Genomic DNA, 21,919 nt, shown 5'->3' with positions numbered 1-21,919 from the left:
GGTTTCAAGATACTTGAGAACACTAATCTAAAGAATTACCACACATCATACAAACTATTATGGTATTTTGATATCAGGAGTCATAGGTTCTAATCCTTATTTTAATCAATAAGTATGTGAATGACCTTGACTTTATCTGTAATAGGAGGATGATAATGACAATAGTACTGAACTCATAGAGTTGAAGTGTTGACTGAGAAGATAATCAATACAAAGTGCCTCACACCTGGAAAGCACTCAGTCCGAGTTGGCTATTGTTGTAACTTGCCCAGATCACTAGTCCATGTTAACAGTTCTTCTCCAGCCCTAGATGTGAAAAACTCAAATGGGACTTGTGCATGTAACTAATCCCACTTAAGTTCAAAGTACTAGGATTAAAGGTACGGTGTGTACTTGATTTGTTTTCTACAATAGTGAAGAAGCTTTGGAATTCTCCACCATGACTGGTCTCTTTGACTCCCACCAGTTAGCCGTGGAACTAAAGAACTTGTGAATTTTCAGTAGATACAATCTGACAGCAAAGAAAGAGGAAATTTCTTCCAAGTAAGTGACATTGGCAAGGAAAAGTACTCCATCTATTAATCCTGAAGGAAAAGTAATATAAAAATTGGTGAAATGGTGATTGTGATGGAATTTGTTTTTCAGAGTCAAAGAATCTCCTACAGGAATCATGAATTTACCACTTAATCATTTGTAACCCTTGGGCAAGTTAATTAAACTGTTTCCTCAAGTATTAAATGGGACTAATAATACTTACTTTGCAGGGCTGTCGTAAGGAATAGAGACGACGTTTTAAATAGGCCAAAACCAGTGCCTCAGACATAACGGGAACTAAACAAATGTAGGCAGAAACTCTATGTAATACATAACTCTTAACATTATGGTGCTGATTTTGCCAATAATATTGATGACAATAGTTATAATGATCTGATTTACAGTCTCTGAAACAGAAAGTTGCTACAACCATGGAATAATACTGATGAGCATTCATGAAGACGTTTTATAAGTTAGATTTATACAGTATGAGCATTTCACTGACAAACAGAATACAATCTACCTGGGATTGTTATAAGGTAACCTCTGTATTCTTAGCTATAAACCTGGAGAATATATGTTACTGGCAGAATTGGCTACTAAAAAGAAAATTTTTAGCTAAATCTACCCCACTTCAACAGTTATTCAAACCCAGGTGGTAGTGGTTCTGCCTTATTTGGTTCATCTTGGAACACAGGCGTCTTGTCTTTGCCATCGGACTTCCTGTGGCATCATTGTTCTTTCTTTAGCAAAGTAAGATGGTCTGCCTCCAAGTTTAATATAACTGAATGGACTTGTGGCTATCAAGTAAGCACATTAAAAATACACCCAAGGCCTTTTGGGAATATCTGACGCTGGTCATTAAATAACCATCCTGCAGCTCACAGTGCCCCAAAATAGCACTTTGTATCCTATTACTTGAAGGGATTAAGAGAAAACCATATATCAGAACACAGTTCTGAGTTACAAAGACAGAAGATTTCTGCAGTTTTAAATGACCTAAAACTCCCTCAAACAAAACTGAAGGAGATCAAAGTTTTGGCCCAGAAACTTCGAATATCAGATGAAACGCCCTAGTTGGGTTAGCTTGATTATTCTTCTTTAGCCTGATTGTTTCTCTTTATCACCTTGTGCCATTAATGGAGAAATTAATCTTTGAAGTTCTAATGGCTCAGCATTTTCAATTATTCATTGCAGCTAAGGAATTTTTTTAAGAAAAGCTCAGTGTTCTCAGTTACGATAAGCCTACCAGCAGACACTCATACCCAACCTGAGCTGCTACCCCAAAAAAGCATCTCCTCCTTAGAAATTTTTCCGAGGATTTAAAAAACCCATCCTACTGCTTACTTCCTTTCTTAAAGTCCAAGCTCATAATCAGCTTAAAGCATAAAAATTGTTTAATAAGCATTTTTAACAATTTTGTCCTAAAGAGTATTTTCAGAAAGGACAGGGATAGAAACATGGGAGGAATGTGGAAACAAATACTATAGTCTTTTTAGGACTAGTTTTATTATAAGCGCTATAATCTAAGATATACTATTCACACTCTGGTCCGAATTTATTGCCTGGCTAGACCTTAGGAATATACCAAGCTCTTCCAATTAAAAACAAAACAAAATAAAACAAAAAGCCCTCTTGTTCCTAGCATCTCCTTCCTTGCTCCAGTGTGACTCTTCTTTGTCTTCACTGAATAATTTCTTCTGCTAATTGTCATCTACCTTGAAGAAAAAGCAAGGAGGTCCTGTGAAGCCATTATCACTCTTTACTAACCAGGCTCTCAATGTTTAAGGAGAGTTTGGTGAAGACATTACCTCTGCTAATCTGATGACTCCAGAAAAGCTCTGTTGACTTTGGCAAGCCTGGGGTGTTTTGCTTTTCTCCCCTGTAAACTACATGCTCAGTCTTCCTCTTAAGGAGTTGTACATTTGCTAAATGAAGGAGATTGCAGCTTCCTTTATGCTATTCTTTATTCATTCAAGATTTGTATTGCTTCTAAGCAGTATCATGCCAAAATGAGATCATTGAAACACAAGCAATAGTCTAAACTTTAAAAGCACTTATTTTGGTGAATAATTACAGATTCAAGGTGTTTTATTACTGCTTCAGAATATTTTTAGGAAAAAATCTCTGATAACTGATATTTCATGAATTTTCCCCTTAAAAAGATCCATTTTTGCAAACTTGCCCAGTTTCTCACAGACTCCAAACATGTGAACGTACTCTTTTAGTTTATCGTTCATGTGAGTTGGTAGCATGGTGCCAAGGAATTTTATCTCCAGAGATGAGTGCTTAATCCCACGTCTGGGAAGGAATGAATTGCTAGAAATTGTTTCTTTCCCCCATGGTTCAGTTTTACACTTGCATTAATAATGTTTAGAATGCCACTTCTCATCCAGGCCCAAATCAAATGTCACCAATCCACAGGGGCCCTCCCTAACCCTCCACTCTAGAGTACACCCATCCTATTACTCTTTATTACATCACCTTAGTCCTTTCCTGTACAGCATTCATCACAACGTGTATTGTCATTTGTTTATTGAATGCCTTAACCTACTAGAGTGTAAACTCCTGAGAGCAAGTGACTTGTCACCATCTTCATTTCTGTATCCCCAGGGCCTAGTATTGGGTTGAATGAATGAGAAAATAAACTAAAATTTCCTGCTACCTGTTCAATCTGTTTGATCTGTGTCATTATATTGGGTGTTTCTAAACCCCTGTTCCCGATCTCGCCTCAACCAAAATACAGCCAGCATGCTTCCTCTTCTTCTCCCAAGAGTTTATTGTTTTGTATTTTTTCCTGATTACCCAGTTAATAGATGATTATTTTAGAAAACCCGGGGGGGGGGGGGAGGCGGGAATCTAAGTCATATAAAAAGATATTTAAAATCACTAGAGTTGACCAATCATTCCAGTTTGTCCAAGAATTGAGGGGATTCCCAGGACACGGGAAAAACTGGAAAAATCCAGGGCAGCCAGGATGAGTTGGTTACCCTACACCTCACCTCTCACTCAGTAGTTACTATTAATAATTTACTCCATTTTCATCCATTACTTTATGCATATTATAGTTAATTGAGATTTCATTATACAGAAAATATTGAATTCAGCTCTTTCCAATTAATTTTATATCAAAAGCATTTTTCCACATGATTAAAATTCTTTCTTAACATCATTTTAAAAACTGCTTAATGTTACACATTATACTTAAGAGGCAGTGTAATGTAAGACTGAAGACCAAAGACTCTGGAGCATGGATTCAAGTTCCAACCCTGCCTTGGGCATTTTATTCATTCTGTGCCTTTGTTTCCTTATCTGTAATATAGGGATCAAGAAAGAACACACCTTATATGGTTGTTGTGAGGATTAAATGGGGTTATATTTGAATGATCTCAGCACTAATTACCAGTTTATTTTTCTTGACAGATTGTCATGTAGTATGATAGGATATTCGTACTACAGGAACGTCAGACCCTGCTTCCTCCCTCTTTTATCTTTCAGAGGACTTACTCCCAAATAAACCTTTGTATTCCTAACTCTACCTCTGTATCTGCTTCCCAGAGGATCCAATCAATATGGAAACTTTGCTAATTTGATAGGAGAAAAAAAAAAGACATCTTACTATTTTAGTTGCATTTCTTTGATTATGGATGTGATTGAATATTTATCTTTATTAGGCTCTGAAATTTCCTCTTTTGTGACTTGACTATTTATGTTCTTTGCTTATTTTTCCTATTGAGGTCTTAGTGTTTTTCTTGTCTGTTTGTATAAGTTCTTTATATATAAAAGATGTTAGCCCTTTTTGTCATAATTAGTTTTTGATGTACGGCAGTTCCACATCATTATGTAGTCAAACGATAATAAATTACTTTATAATTTTTATCTTTGTTTTAATGTCGAGAGTACATTCCTTTCCAGAGATCAGTCACTTATAGTTTCTCCCTATTTATTAATAGTTTATATTTAGTCCACATCGAATAAATTTTCACATATGGCATGAGGTGAAAATCTAAATTGATTTTTTTCCTATCAAACCACATCTCCCCAGACCATTTATTTAATGGACAATCTTACCCCTTCTGATTGATTTGTCAAGTCTCCCAATATCGTTTATTAAAATTTTATACATGCTGGGTTCTTTTCCTGTTACATAAATTCATTTGTCTTTTTTCTATACACTATACTTGCTAAATGACTATAGTTTTATAATCTGTTTTGGTACCTGCTATATTGAATCTCAATCAATAAACTTTTTAGGCTTCTGTACTTTTTCCAAATGCAGTTATGGCACTTTAGATTGCATCTAGACAAGGTCACTTTCTCTTTCTCTTACTCTCCCAAGATTGGAAAATTTGTCATTGCTAAGGCTAGTGGTAATGATGGTAATAATATAGAGAATTCTCATTAAGCCTCTACATAAAGGAGGAAAAACTAATTTGTGAAGCCGCGTTGTTTAAAACATGATACAAATGTGATTAGAATGCCCTCTTTAGCTTATATAGGAGGCTGTCAGTTTCATCCTATTTTCTAGTGCAGAAGGCCCAAGGTCCAGAATGTGAGAGTGGCATCCCAGGACCTATCAGTGGTGTGTTCTTTATAGAGACATGAAGCAAAGTTAAGAGAACGTGTTTACCCAGCTACTGTGTGACCAACAGCATCACCTATTCTCGGATGCAGGAGGTGGTCAATAACTACGACGGAAAAGTGAATGGAAAGGGAGGACCATAGACAAGAATTGTTTAGCCACTTCTGTTGCGTCTACCACCATCTTTTCAACAATCCTGGTCAAACTAAATTCAGAAGGAGGGAGGGAGAGGAAATGACAGGGAGAGAAGTGGGCAGTGGCATGCCAGTTAGCAGTAGCTGGGGGATTTCTATTTGGTCATCCCCAGGATAAATACTAAGGAAAACAAAAACAAAAACAGGTATGAGCCCTTGAATAAGAATGTAACAAAAATCACGTTATAGGCTAACTGCAATTGTGCGAATATGTTTTAGTTGTCATGATTTGAGGTAGGGTATAATTAACACTTTGTGTTATAATAGGGATCTGTTGCAACTGGATTTCTCTTTACCTCCAAAGCAAGAGAGAAAAGACCTTTTCTTTTTCCTTCTTTTCTTCCTTTGTCCCTTCCTTCCTTCTTTCTCCTATCGCTCTTGTGTCTTTTAAATGGGCTTAAAATAAGTATGCACCTTTCAATTCACTCAGATATATAAATAGGGAAAGGGCAAACAACTCTTGAATGAATAATAAAGCCAACAAGAGCAAGAATAAACATGCAGCTGAGGCTTATAAAGTGAAATAGGATCCTTCTGAAGATTCTGTGGGATGAAGGTTTTTCTTTAACCAGTAATTTTTAAAGACAAATGTGAAGACTGTCCTTATGAAGAAGAAATGCTCACCTGCTTGGTTAGGGATCTGCAAGCAACTCACAAGGCTGTTAAGTGTTGGCAGGCTACCATGGGGTTGGGCTAGGAAGACATTTCCTGAAACAGTCCATTTAGGGCAGTAGCTAAGCTCCACACGGGATAAGGAGTTTCAAGGGTCTTCTGAGGAGATAGTGAAAAATAACCTGACTTTGAAAGACAGCTTGGAGGTGGCACATTTTTATAACACTGAAGCATCATCTCACTCTGACTGGATGATAAAATTCAGGGAAAAGAATGAAACACCTAAAAACACCTCCTATTACAAGTATTACTTGGAACAGTAAAGGCATAGTGGTCCTAGGTAAAGGCCTTGTTTTTGAAAATATAAATCATGGCATCCTAGAGGAGGCAAATTAGGGTGGCAATTCAAAGCATGGATCTTGTGGTCAAACAGACCCAGATCTGCATCTGTGTTACTCTAGAGAACTGGAAAATGGGTTTCTTCATCTGTAAGATGGAAATGTTAACATTTCTTACCTCACAAACTCACATGAGATTGGAATGTCAAGTACACAGCCCAGAGGCTGGCACATCATAAGCACTCAGTAAATGAGAGGTATTATCATTATTGTTGTCATTTCTCATCATCATCCTAGCAGGAGAAAGAGCTAGATAGGTCTTCTAGTCCACTCTTCTGCTTCTAATTTGGATCATATTTAAATACTTACAGAAAACAAAATGAGTGCCTCTCCTATTTTTAAGGGTACTTAAGAAAAGAAAAGTACAGGATTTCCTACAAGTATTCTTTCTCACTCAGAAATGTTTTCTAGTTTTTCTAAAAACTCATGTTGCGACTTAAGCCTATTTCTTCTTGGCTATCTTCACTGAGGATGGAAAACAGTTTATCACTCTCTTTAGTAATCTTCCAGATGTTGAAATTGAGGAAAATTATGACTTGGTCCTTCTCTTCCATTCTCAGTCCCCTGGACCTCACCTCAAACACACAGCTAATTAGTCCACCACTTTAACTTCTCTAAAAGAAAATAAAAGAAATAATAATAATCTTATTATAGTTGGGTTATAGTTCACAGTATGAAAATCACTAATCTTAAACACAAGACAGTGATTCTCAGACCTGTTTTGTAACATATCAAGGAATTTCTCTACCAAGAAGAATAATGGCAAATCTGAGCAATCAAGTCAAGACAATGGATCATGTAGAGCAAAATCAGGCAATCTGAAAGAAGCTGAGTTAACGATAAGGAGTGACAAGGATCTGGGCAGAGCAAAGACAGGCAGGTTCTGATGAAGAGCTTGATTTGTTAGAGGGTCAGGACAATGGATCATGTAGAGCAAAATCAGGCAATCTGAAAGAAGCTGAGTTAACGATAAGGAGTGACAAGGATCTGGGCAGAGCAAAGACAGGCAGGTTCTGATGAAGAGCTTGATTTGTTAGAGGGTCAGTATGGTGATACAATCACATTTATCTCCTCCTCCTCTTGAGATGCTATTAAAATTACAGAAACAGAATACAAAAGGAATAATTTTTTGTGTGTGTGAGGAAGACTGTCTCTGAGCTAACATGCATTGCCAATGCTCCTCTTTTTTTTTTTTTTGACAAAGATTGGCTCTGCGCTAACATCTGTTGCTAATCTCCCTCTTTTTTTTCCCCTCCCCAAAGCCCCAGTACATAGTGCATACCATAGTTGTAGAGTTGTAGCTCTTCTATGTGGGGTGCCGCCTCAGTATGGCTTGATGAGTGGTGAGTAGGTCCATGCCCAGGATCCAAACCCGCGAACCCCAGGCCGCCAAAGCGGAACACGTGCACTTAACTGCTGCACCCTAAAAAGAATACTTTTTAATACAAAAAAAGAGGAAGGGCTCCCTTGGTGAACAACAGATTAGTCCAATTTCTGGAAGACTGGGAGCTGATAGGAAAGTGTTTACTGATGAAGCAAGAAGGAAAATCAGGCTAGAGAGTGAGAGAAGAGAGTGCGTGTGTGCATGTAAGTATTGGGGATGGGGCAGGGAATACAACTAAGGAGAAAAACCATCTGAAGACTATAGCAAGGCACAGGACACAGAGAGACCAGGTACAACAAATGGTGGCCTTGAGCTGTGGGGCTAAAAACAGAGGGATTAATTAAAGCGTGTTTTCAGAAAAGTTCACCTCTGCAGCTCTCTTGAAGAATCTATAGTGTCTATCTTTTCTTTTTTTCTTGTGAGGAAGATCAGCCCTGAGCTAATATCCATGCCAATCCTCCTCTTTTTGCTGAGGAAGACTGGCCCTGGGCTAACATCTTTGCCTATCTTCCTCCACTCTATATGGGATGCCGCCACAGCACGGCCTGACAAGTGGTGCCTCAGTGTGTGCCTGGGATCCGAACCTGGGCCACCAGCGGTGGAGCCCGCGCACTTAACCACTACGCCATGGGGCTGGCCCCCTATAGTGTCTATCTTAAAGAAAACATAGAGAGTTCTTTTCTAAAGAAATTGAATAAGAGCAATCCAAGAGATCCAACATCAGTTAACAGGAGTTCCAAGAAGGAAGAACAGAAAAAAAAGGAGATAAGGACATTTTCAAACAAAGAAGAAAATTTTCTAGAGATGAAAGACATAAGTCTCCATATTAAGAAAGTCCCCGACTGCCCAGCACAGTGAATGAAAAAAGACCTATGTCCACATAGATAATTGTGAACACGAAGAATAAAGAGAAGATCCTAAAATCTTCCCTAAAAACAAAACTGCTTACCTACAAAGTAGTGTTACTCAGAACAGCATTCACCTTGTCAATATTATGGGTTGCCAGAAAACAGTGGATAATTGTTTTATAATGGAAAATGATTTTGAACCTGGAATTCTATACCCACCCAAACTATCAACCAAATGTGATGTAGACTAAATCTGTTTTCAGATATGCAACAACCTAGAAAATTTACCTCCCACACACCATTTCATAGAAAATTTTTTGAAGACGTGTTCTAGTATAACATGAGAACAAATCAAGAAAGTGGAAGGAAGTCCCCGGATGACAGCTGTGCATCAGGCCTTGAAAGCAGTTCAAATTGGAAAAGACAGATGGAAGGTCTTAGCTGGGGGAGTTGGGGGGGCAGGGAGGGTGGGGAGGCTCCAGGGATCACAATAGCATAACATGTCTGATATTATGTGTCGAAATAATTAAGACTATTCTAAAGGCAAATAATGCAAGAAAAAGGGGACTTTTAGACACTTCATGGGGAAAAAAGCTATTCAAGGAAGAGAAAGAAAAATGTAATCATAGTATAATATTGTATCAATTCATAGTTTTTATAAAATCACAATAATGATAACATTTTATCGCTTTTAAGTTTTTAGACTCAACCTATAGGCAGTGTATGGAAGACTAAATTTTGGTTACAGAATAGACGATAAATGTTGTCAGCTTTGACAATGCAATGAAAAAGTACAGATGTTAGAAGTTGGGGAGGGGAAGGAGTGGAGACGAACTAAATGGAAAGATAGAGGCACTAATATCCTTATCTTGCAAGATGGGCAATCAAAGATAGTACCTATAGTTGGTGAAATAAAAAATTAAGGTGTGGTAATATCTCCTAGCGTTTCTAGGAAAGTGGTAGGTGGTTTCACTGAATGAATATCTCATTTATTATAGAGGAAGCACATTTAGATAATGTTTAAAATTGATAAATCAAGCAATGATAAAAAAATAAATAAAAGCATATTTGGAGACATGGAAGTAATCCCAGAAATGTGTTATAAGTGGTTGACTCTTGAGAATGGGTGAAGGTGGAATGGATAGGGCAAGGGACCATTTCCCTTAATCATGTGCCTATATTACTTGAATAAAAATTATATATAGGTAGGTAGAATAATAGATTGAAAGACAGACAGATAGATATACTGGATGCATTTTTTTAATGGTATAGGCAACACAGAGTTTGTAAGGTTAATGTATCAAGATAATTGGAAAGAGAGGAAGTCATAGAAACAATGGTAGTATCTTAAGGGCAGCTGTTGCTACAAGGATCTCTGGCTCTCCTTCAGAAAGACATTGGATTTACTTCTCCCATAGTGCAAGATTTTCTGGCTTTAAAGGACCATTGACCAGATAACATAGGCAATTATTCCTTTGAGGCAGGAAATTGTTTATATCAGTACAAGAACTTTTAGTATCCATGATAAAGTCAGGGCTACATCATCTAGCTGAAGATTCAGAGGGTCAGAATGAATTTGACAGGGCTGGGCAAGGAGAAAAGAAGTGAGACAAACTGCTCCTCAACTAAGGCTCTTTTGATCCTTCTCCAGGATTTAAGACCAGGACCCGAACATGGTGTTCCCAAAGACCTTAAAGTCTCTGTGGTGAAATAAATAGATCATTGGGCTTTGGTGACTCAAATTAGACACTCAAAGGCTGTGAGTCTGAGGACTACCAGACTTGGAATGTGTCTCCATAGCACATAATGAGTTTACACAACAATAAGGACATGGGTGTCAGAAAGCCCTGGGTGCAAAAACTGACTTCACCTTTAACGAAAATCATGAACAGCACATGAATTCCTTACTTTGGTCTCTTTGTAGAATGGGAATAATTATACCCACAATATAGAAGGAAAGTACGTCAACATACTAAAGGCCATATATGACAAACTCACAGCCAATATAATCCTCAATGGTGAAAAACTGAAAGCTATACCTCTCAGAACAGGAGCAAGACAAGGATGCCAACTCTCACCACTCCTATTTAACGCAGTATTGAGAGTCCTAGCCAGAGCAATCAGGCAAGAAAAAGAAATAAAAGGGATCCAAATTGAAAGGGAGAAGTGAAACTCTCATTATTTGCAGATGACATGATTTTATATATAGAAAACCCTAAAGAACCCACCAAAAAACTTTTAGAAGTAATAAATGAATATGGTAAAGTTGCAGGATACAAAATCCACACACAAAAATCAGTTGCATTTCTATACACTAACAATGAAGTAGCAGAAAGAGAAATTAAGAATACAATCCCATTTACAATTGCAACAAAAAGAATAAAATACTTAGGAATAAACTTAGCCAAAGAGGTGAAAGATCTGTACGCTGAAAACTATAAAACATTGCTGAAAGAAACTGAAGAAGACACAAAGAACTGGAAAGATATTCCATGCTCTTGGATTGGAAGAATTAGCATAGTTAAGATGTCCATGCTTCTTAAAGCAATCCATAGATTCAATGCAATATCTATCAAAGTTCCAACAACATTTTTCACAGAAATAGAACAAAGAATCCTAAAATTTATATGGAACAATAAAAGACCCCAAATAGCCAAAGGAATCTCAAGAAATAAGAACAAAGCTGGAGGTACCAGACTCCCTGATTTCGAAGTATACTACAAAGTTATAGTAACCAAAACAGCATGGTACTGGCACAAAAACAGACACACAGATCAATGGACAGAATTGAGAGCCCAGAAATAAAGCCACACGTCTATGGACAGCTAATTTTTGACAAAGGAGCCAAGAACATGCAATGGAGAAAGGAAAGTCTCTTCAACAAATGGTGCTGGGAAAACTGGATAGCCACATGCAAAAAAATGAAAGTAGACCATTATCTTACACCATATGCAAAAATTAACACAAAATGGATTAAAGACTTGAATGTAAGACCTGAAACCATGAAACGTCTAGAAGAAAATATAGGTAGTACACTCTACGACATTGGTCTTAGCAAAATATTTTCAAGCATCATGTCTGACCAGACAAGAGACACAATAGAAAAAATAAACAAATAGGACTACATCAAACTAAAAAGCTTCTGCACAGCAAAGGAAACCATCAACAAAATGAAAAGACAACCTAACAATTGGGAGAAGATATTTGCCAACCATACATCTGATAAGGAGTTAATCTCCAAAATATATAAAGAACTCATACATCTCAACAACAAAAAAACTAATAACCCAATTAAAAAATGGGCAAAAGACCTGAACAGACATTTCTCCAAAGAAGATATACAGATGGCCAACAGGCACATGAAAAGATGTTCAACATCATTAACTACCAGGGAAATGCAAATCAAAACTACAATGAGATATCACCTCACGCCCGTCAGAATGGCTATAGTTAACAAGAGAGGAAATAACAAGTGTTGGAGAGGATGTGGAGAGAAGGGAACACTCATACACTGCTGGTGGGAGTGCAAACTGGCGCAGCCACTGTGGAAAATGGTATGGAGATTCCTCCAAAAATTAAGGATAGAACTACCATATGATCCAGCTATTCCACTGCTGGGTATTTATCCAAAGGACATGAAAACACCAATTCGTAGTGATACATGCACCTCTGTGTTCATTGCAGCGTTATTCACAATAGCCAAGACTTGGAAGCAACCTAAGTACCCATGAAGGGACAAATGGATGAAGAAGATGTGGTATATATACACAATGGAATACTACTCAGCCCTAAGAAACGGTGAAATCCAGCCATTTGTGACAACATAGATGGACATTGAGGGTATTACGCAAAGTGAAATAAGTCAGAGGGAGAAGGTCAAATACTGTATGATCTCATTCATAAGTAGTACATAAAAACAACAACAAACAAACACATAGAGACAGAGATTGGATTGGTGGTCACCAGAGGGGAAGAGGTGAGGGAGGAGGACGAAAGGGATGATTAGGCACATGTATGTGGTGATGGATTGTAATTAGTATTTGGGTGGTGAACATGAGAACATGATGTAATCTATGCAGAAATAGAAGTATAATGATGTACACCTGAAATTTATACAATGTTATAAACCAATGTTACCACAAAAAAAAATTAAAATTAAAAAAAAATTATAGCTACAAAATGAGATATTGTTTAGAAAGGTGTTCAATAAACAGTAGCTGTGGCCATTAGTCTAAAAGGGTATCATAAAATTCTGAAAAGTGCTTTCAAATCAAAATACATTTAACTCAAAACCACAGTGGGATACCACTTTACACCCAGTAGGATGGCTATATTCAAAAAGACAGACAACAAGTTTTGTCAAGGATGTGGAGAAATTGGAACCTTCATACACTGCTGGTGAGAATGTAAAATGGTGCAACCACTTTGGAAAACGGGTTTGCAGTTCCTCAAAAAGCTGAGGGTAGAGTTACCATATGACCCAGTAATTTCACTCCTAGGTATAACCCAAGAGAATTGAAAACACATGTCCCCACAAAAACTTGTACACAAATATTCATAGTAATGTAATAGCCTAATAGTGGAAAAAACTCAAATGTCCATAAACTGACAAATGGACAAATAAAACGTGGTATACCCATACAATGGAAGATTATTAGGCAATAAAAAGAAATGGAGTACTGATACATGTTACCACATGGATGAACCTTAAAAATTTTGTGCTGGGGGGGCCAGCCCAGTGGCGCAAGCGGTTAAGTGCGTGCGCTCTGCTGCGATGGCCCAGGGTTCACCAGTTCGGATCCTGGGCGCTCACCAACGCACTGCTTGGCAAGCCATGCTGTGGCGGCGTCCCATATAAAGCGGAGGAAGACGGGCACAGATGTTAGCCCAGGGCCAGCCTTCCTCAGCAAAAAAAGAGGAGGATTGGCAAATGTTAGCAGAGGGCTGATCTTCCTCACACACACGCAAAAATTTTGTGCTAGGGGCCGGCCCTATGGTGTAGTGGTTAAGTGCACATGTTCCGCTGCTGGCAGCCCGGGTTCGGATCCCAGGCACGCACTGACGCACCGTTTGTCAGGCCATACTGTGGCGGCATCCCACATAAAGTGGAGGAAGACAGGCATGGATGTTAGCTCAAGGCTAGTCTTCCTCAGCAAAAAAAAAAAGGAGGATTGGCATGGATGTTAGCTCAGGGCTGATCTTCCTCACACACACAAAAAATTTTTGTGCTAAATTAAGGAAGCCAGACACAAAAAGCCACAAATTGTTTGATTCCATTTATATGAAATGTAAATAAATTTATCAGGATAGGTAAATCCATAGAGACAGAAAGTAGATTAGTGGTTGTCAGGGCCTGGGGAGAGGGCTGAATGGGGAGTGACTGCTAATGGGTACAGGGTTTCTTTCTGGGGTGATAAAAATCTTCTGGAAGTAGAGTGTGGTAAAGATGGCACAATTCTGTGAATATATTAAAAACCACTGAATGGTACACTTTAAAACAGCGAATTGTATGCTTTGTGAATTATATCTAAATAAAGCTGTTATAAGTTTTATTTAACTTGAAAATGTTATATAATATTATCAATGTGATGTGTGACTAAAAAAATAAAAAAGTATAGAGTAAGGAAGGAAACAAGGAGGAAGGAAGGGTTGCAAAATTAACCACAATAAATTGTTGTCACTCCAAAAGGCTTAGAAACTATTATTTTAATCTGAATCATCAGGAGAAGTGAGTATTATATCTGAAAAAGTGGTATGGAAAGGTTGCCAACAAAATCAGAACTTACTTTTCTAATGAAAGGAAAACTAGCTTCAAAGAAAATTTTTTCAGGTTTTGTTTTGTTTTTTCTCTTCTTTGTTTGATTCTGGTTTGAAGTTTAGATTGGCTTAGGTTAAATTTGACTAAGTAAAAAAATTATCTTTGGGAAAATTAATATTTATTAAATATTATATTCTTTCATATAAATACCTATGTATGATATGTAAAAAGTCAAGAAATAGATGGGGCATGAACCATAGAATGGAGCCAGAAAAAAACCCTGCCTTTCTTTAAAACAAAGAGGCTAATTTTTAAATGCTGAGTTTGGGACCTGGAATGCAAAACATCTCAACTTGGCGCTTTGAATGCTTTCTCCTCCCAAGCCCATCACATTCTTTTCTCTATCTTCATGTTAAGCCTGGGTGGAAGGTTCATCAATTCCTGGATGTAATCCAAATTAGACTTGGATTTGCACCTATGAGAACCTCTGATCTTAGTGGTGCTTGGCCTATATCCAGTTCTCAGGATTTACTGCTTAGCATTATAACATGATAATAAAACTCTGGCAAATATAAAGTATCATTTATTCTAGTCATATTAAAGATTTTAGAATAAATTATTCCTTTTTTAGAAAAGTTCTTTGAGGGCAAAGTTCACATAAGTCAAAGATATTATTATTATAATTTCAAATATAATTAACTTCTATCTGCCCACAATGGTTTAAGTATTTAGAGAATAGATGTAAAGGGCACCCAAGACTACTTCCAGCTCTAACGAGGGTCAAACCACTGTGTTGCTTTGGATCCTCTTTTACTTGTTCTCTGTTTTCTTCAGAAACTGAATCTCAGGGCAGTTGGGTAAATTGGTCAAGGTAACACAGCAATGACTGGACTAAATTTAAAGTCAAATTTTTGAGGTGAAGTCAAGATGGCGGCGTAGGCAGACTCTGAACTTGCCTCCTCCAGGGGACACAGCCAATTTACAACTACTCGTGGAAAGATTACCCCTGAGACAGAACTGAAAACTGGATAAAAGGAACTCCTGCAACAATGGACAAACCTAACTGAGGTGGAAGTGGCAGAGACTCCCTTCTGGAGAGGAAAAACGCCGCCTTCACAAGCCGCCAGCTTCACGGCCGCCGGGAGCAGCTCACAGGTACGCAGCCTCCCTGGAGGCGCGGGGCCCTGAGCCAGGGAGTGCCCGCGCTGTGGGCATTTTGTGGACTCAGCACAATCGAGACCAGCGGCATAATATCTGACTTTGCCTGCTACTAAAGCATTGGGGAGTACCCCCAGAAAACCCGGTTCACAAAGAAATGAAAACCGGCTCTTGAAGGGCCCATGCACAAACTCACCCGTTTCAGAAAGCATCCTAAAATCACCAGAAAGAAAGGTGCACAGTGCTTTGGTGACAAGAGATTCACCTAATAGGTCCTGAGTGCATCTCGGTGAGAGGTGAGACCTCTCCAGGGACTGGGACATTGGCGGCGGCCATTGTTGTGGCCTGGTGTGGGGGTGCTGACACAGACGCCATTGCAGTTCTCCCTGGGGGCTGCTAGCCTAGGGTCTGCCCCACCGGCTAGAGCACCGATTTAATCCAGCTCAGCCAGGGCAGGCAGTCCACCCTAGAGACTGGCCCCACCCAACAACAAGCCCTCAGGCAACTTGTGGGCCTGCGTAGATTGGTGACTGGATTCTCTGCAGCCTGGCAACTGAGCCCACTTCAGTGGGGCAGGGCGTGCACAAGGAGCGGGTGGAGAGTGTAGGGCGGTGGTGGAGTGTGTGGGGCTCCCGCCGTGGAGAGACTGGGAGACTGGGTCCGCTTCGGGATGTCGGGGCCCGCACACGGGGCAGGACTGTGTTGACTGTGTGTGTGGACCTGTGGGCAGCAGGGCTTGTCAGCTGCAGAAGACTTGTGCTTCTCAAAGACCCACATAGGGGGTTTGCCCCACCTTCCAAAGCCTGAAACAATTGGGTGCTCCCATGCCTGAGGCCAGCCCCACACAGCTGCAATCCTCAGAGAGCTGACAAGAGACCTAAAGGCTGGAGCCTTATAGCAATTGTAAGGCCCTGAGCCTAACAACCTGCCACGCTGGGGGCCTACTCACTTAAAAGAAATACTGCAACACAAATGTGGTATTAGAACTTGCAGCCAACTGTGCTGGGGCTCCCCACACCTGATAAAGAGACTGAAGGGCCCACAACAACTACAAGCAGCTGAGCATTACAACAGCTGGCCAGGAGCATAACATGGCCTCCCTGGGTGCCTACAGGGAGAGCAAACAGGCAACAACAGAAGGACACACGTAGCCCACATAGGGGTCACCCCTGGAATATTGAGAACTGAGGGAAGCACACGGCAGGCCTCCTAAGCCATCACTTACATAAGGTCACCTATCCAAGAGCAGGAGATGTAGCTGACCTATCTAATACGTAGTCACAAGCACAGGGAAAGAGGCAAAATGAGGAGGCAAAGGACTACATTCCAAGTAAGGGAACAGGACAAAACCCCAGAAAAGGAACTAAGTGAAACAGAAATGAGCAACCTACCTGACAGAGAGTTCAAATAGAGTGTTAAAGATGCTCACTGATGTGGGGAGAAGAATAGATGAACTCAGTGAGAATGTCAACAAAGAAATGGAAGATATAAAAAAGAACCAATCAGAAATGAAGAATACAATACTGGAAATGAAAAATTCACTAGAGGGACTCAAAAGCAGAGTAGAGGATACAGAAGAACGGATCTGTGAGCTGGACGAAAGACTAGAAGAAATTACCCAAGCTGAACAGGTAAAAGAGAAAAGAATTAAAAAGAGTGAGGACAGTCTAAGGGACCTCTGGGACAACATCAAGAGCACTAACATCCGTGTTATAGGTGTCCCGGAAGGAGAAGAGAGAGACAAAGGGGCAGAGAATCTATTTCAAGAAATAATAGATGAAAACTTCCCTAACCTAAGGAAGGAAACAGACATCCAGGTACAGGAAGCACAGAGAGCACCAAACAAGATAAACCCAAAGAGGCCCACACCAAGACACATCATAATCAAAATCTCCAGAATTAAAGATAAAGAGAGAATCCTAAAAGCCGCAAGAGAAAGTCAAGTTACATCCAAAGGAAACCCCATAAGGCTATCAGCTGACTTCTCAGCAGAAACCTTACAGGCTAGAAGAGAATGGCATGATATATTTAAAGTGCTAAAAGGAAAAAACTTACAGCCAAGAATACTCTACCCAGCAAGGTTATCATTCAAAATGGAAGGAGAGATCAAAAATTTCCCAGACAAGTAAAAATTAAAGGAGTTTGTCACCAAGAAACCAGTGCTACAAGAAATGTTAAAGGGACTATTTAAGGGGAAAAGAGAAGACCACAAATAGGAAAAATTATCTATTTCCATGATAAGAAGGTAATGGATATAAATGCACAAAAAGGAGGTTAGATATGATATTAAAAACATAAAAGGAGGGAGGAGGGGAGTTAAAGAGTAGAGCTTTCAGACAGAGGTCAAACTAAGGAGACCATCAATTCTGTATAGAAGAAGGAAGGAACAGAGAAGGACTACTAAAACACTGAGGAAAAAAAAAAGTTAAAAAATGACAGTAAGTACATACTTATCAATAGCTACTTTAAACGTCAATGGACTAAATGCTCCAATTAAAAGGCATAGGGTGGCTGATTGGATAAAAAAACAAGACCCTTATATATGCTGCATACAAGACACACACTTCAGACCTAAAGACACTCACAAACTGAAAGTGAAGGGATGGAAAAAGATACTCCATGCAAATGGCAATGAAAAGAAAGCTGGGGTAGCGGTACTCATATCAAACAAAATAGACTTTAAAACAAAAACTGTAAACAGAGACAAAGAAGGGCATTACATAATGATCAAGGGAACAATCCAACAAGAGGATATAACACTTGTAAATATCTACACACCCAATGTAGGTGCACCTAAATATATAAAGCAATTATTAACGGACATAAAAACAGATACAGACAGTAAAACAATAATACTAGGGGACTTTAACACTCCACTTACACCAACGGATAGATCATCCAAACAGAAGTTCAATAAGGAAACATTGGCCTTAAACGATACACTAGAACAGGTGGACCTACTAGATATATACAGAGCATTCCATCCAAAAACCGAAGAATACACGCTCTTTTCAAATGCACATGGAACATTCTCCAGGATTGATCACATATTAGGCCACAAAACAAGTCTCCATAAATTTAAGATGATTGAAATAATACCAAGCATCTTTTCTGACCACAAGGGTATGAAACTAGAAATCAACTATAGGAAGAAAATCAGAAAAGCCACAAATACGTGGAGATTAAACAAAATGCTACTGAACAACGACTGGGTCAACGAAGAAATCAAAAAATACCTGGAGACAAATGAAAATGAAAACACGACATGCCAGAATTTATGGGATACAGCAAAGGCAGTTCTAAGAGGGAAGTTTATAGCAATACAGGCCTATCTCAACAAACAAGAAAAATCTCAAATAAACAATCTAACAATGCACCTAAAGGAACTGGAAAAAGAAGAACAAACAAAACCCAAAATCAGTAGAAGAAGGGAAATAATAAAAATCAGAGCAGAAATAAATGAAATAGAGACCACAAAAAAAATAGAAAAAATTAATAAAACCAAGAGATGGTTCTTTGACAAACCTTTAGCTAGACTCACCAAGAGAAAAAGAGAGAAGGCACAAATAAGTAAAATCAGAAATGAAAGAGGAGAAATTACAACAGACACCTCAGAAATACAAAAGATTATAAGAGAATACTATGAAAAGCTATATGTCAACCAATTCGATAATCTGGAAGAAATGGATAAATTATTAGAATCATACAACCTTCCAAAACTGGATCAAGAAGAAGTAGAGAATTTGAATAGACCAATCACCAGTAAGGAGATCGAAACAGTAATCACAAACCTCCCCAAAAATAAAAGTCCAGGACCAGACAGCTTCTCTGGTGAATTCTACCAAACATTCAAAGAAGACTTAATACCTATCCTTCTCAAACTCTTCCAAAAAATTGAGGAGGGGGGGAAGCTCCCTAACTCATTCTATGAAGCCGATATTACCCTGATACCAAAACCAGACAAGGACAACACAAAAAAAGAAAACTACAGGCTAATATCACTGATGAACATCGATGTAAAAATCCTCAACAAAATACTAGCAAATCGCATACAACAATACGTTAAAAAGATTATAGGGGCCGGCCCGGTGGCGCAAGCGGTTAAGTGCGCGCGCTCCGCTGCGGCGGCCCGAGGTTCGCTGGTTCGGATCCCGGGCGCGCACCGACGCACTGCTTGGTAAGCCATGCTGTGGCGGCGTCCCATATAAAGTGGAGGAAGATAGGCACAGATGTGAGCCCAGGGCCGTCTTCCTCAGCAAAAAAAGAGGAGGATTGGCGGATGTTAGCTCAGGGCTGATCTCCTCACCAAAAAAAAAAAAAAAAGAAAAAAAAAAAAAGAAAAAAAAAAAAAGATTATACCCCGGGCCGGCCCCGTGGCTTAGTGGTTAAGTGAGTGCGCTCCACTGCTGGCGACCCGGGTTCAGATCCTGGGCTCGCACCGACTCACTGCTTCTCTGGCCATGCTGAGGCCGCATCCCACATACAGCAACTAGAAGGATGTGCAGCTATGACACACAACTATATACTGGGGCTTTGGGGGGAAAAAATAAATAAATAAAATCTTTAAAAAAAAAAAAAAAAGATTATACACCATGATCAAGTGGGATTTATTCCAGGTAAGCAGGGATGGTTTAACATTCGCAAATCAATCAATGTGATACACCACATTAATAAAATGAAGAATAAAAATCACATGATCATCTCAATAGATGCAGAGAAAGCATTTGACAAGATGCAGCATCTGTTTATGATAAAAATTCTGAATAAAATGGGTATAGAAGGAAAGTACCTCAACATAATAAAGACCATATATGAGAAAACCACAACTAATATCATCCTCAATGATGAAAAACTGAAAGCTATCCCTCTAAGTACAGGAACCAGACAAGGATGCCGACTCTCACCACTCCTATTTAACATAGTACTTGAAGTCCTAGCCAGAGCAATCGGGCAAGAGAAAGAAATAAAAGGGATCCAAATTGGAAAGGAAGAAGTGAAACTGTCACTATTTGCAGATGACATGATTTTATATATAGAAAACCCTAAAGAACCCACCAAAAAACTTTTAGAAGTAATAAACGAATATGGTAAAGTTGCAGGATACAAAATCAACATACAAAAATCACTTGCATTTCTTACACTAACAACGAAGTAGCAGAAAGAGAAATTAAGAATACCATCTCATTTACAATTGCAACAAAAAAAATAAAATACCTAGGAATAAACTTAACCAAAGAGGTGAAAGAGCTGTACACAGAAAACTATAAAACATTACTGAAGGAAACTGAAGAAGACACAAAGAAATGGAAAGATATTCCATGCTCTTGGATTGGAAGAATTAACATAGTTAAGATGTCCATACTTCCTAAAGCCATCTATAGATTCAATGCAATCCCTATCAAAGTTCCAACAACATTTTTCACAGAAATAGAACAAAGAATCCTAAAATTTATTTGGAACAACAAAAGACCCTGAATAAGTAAAGGAATCCTGAGAAAAAAGAACAAAGCTGGAGGTATCACACTCCCTGATTTCAAAATATACTACAAAGCTGTAGTAACCAAAACAGCATGGTACTGGCACAAAAACAGACACACAGATCAACGGAATAGAATCGAAAGCCCAGAAATAAACCCACACATCTATGGACAGCTAATCTTTGACGAAGGAGCCAAGAACATACAATGGAGAAAAGAAAGTCTCTTCAACAAATGGTGTTGGGAAAACCGGACAGCCACATGCAAAAAAGTGAAAGTAGACCCTTACCTTACACCATAGACAAAAATTAACTCCAAATGGATTAAAGACTTGAATGTAAGACCTGAAACTATGAAACTTCTCAAAGAAAACATAGGCAGTATGCTCTTCGACATCAGTCTTAGCAACGTAGTTTCAAGCACCATGTCTGACCGGGCAAGAGAAACAATAGAAAAAATAAACAAATGGGACTACATCAAACTAAAAAGCTTCTGCACAGCAAAGGAAACCATCAACAAAACGAAAAGACAACCTAACAATTGGGAGAAGATATTTGCAAACCATACATCTGACAAGGGCTTAATCTCCAAAATATACAAAGAACTGATGCATCTCAACAACAAAAAAACTAACAACCCAATTAAAAAATGGGCAAAAGACCTGAACAGACATTTCTCCAAAGAAGATATACAGATGGCCAACAAGCACATGAAAAGATGTTCAAAATCATTAACTATCAGGGAAATGCAAATCAAAACTACAATGAGATATCACCTCACGCCCGTCAGAATGGCTATAATTAACAAGACAGGAAACAACATGTGTTGGAGCTGATGTGGAGAGAAGGGAACTCTCATACACTGCTGGTTGGAGTGCAAACTGGTGCAGCCACTATGGAAAACAGTATGGAGATTCCTCAAAAAATCAAGGATAGATCTCCCATATGATCCAGCTATTCCACTGCTGGGTATTT

This window comes from Diceros bicornis, chromosome 8, assembly GCF_020826845.1.
Source record: "Diceros bicornis minor isolate mBicDic1 chromosome 8, mDicBic1.mat.cur, whole genome shotgun sequence".
NCBI lineage: Eukaryota > Metazoa > Chordata > Mammalia > Perissodactyla > Rhinocerotidae > Diceros > Diceros bicornis.
Note: the sequence above shows the minus strand (reverse complement) of the source record.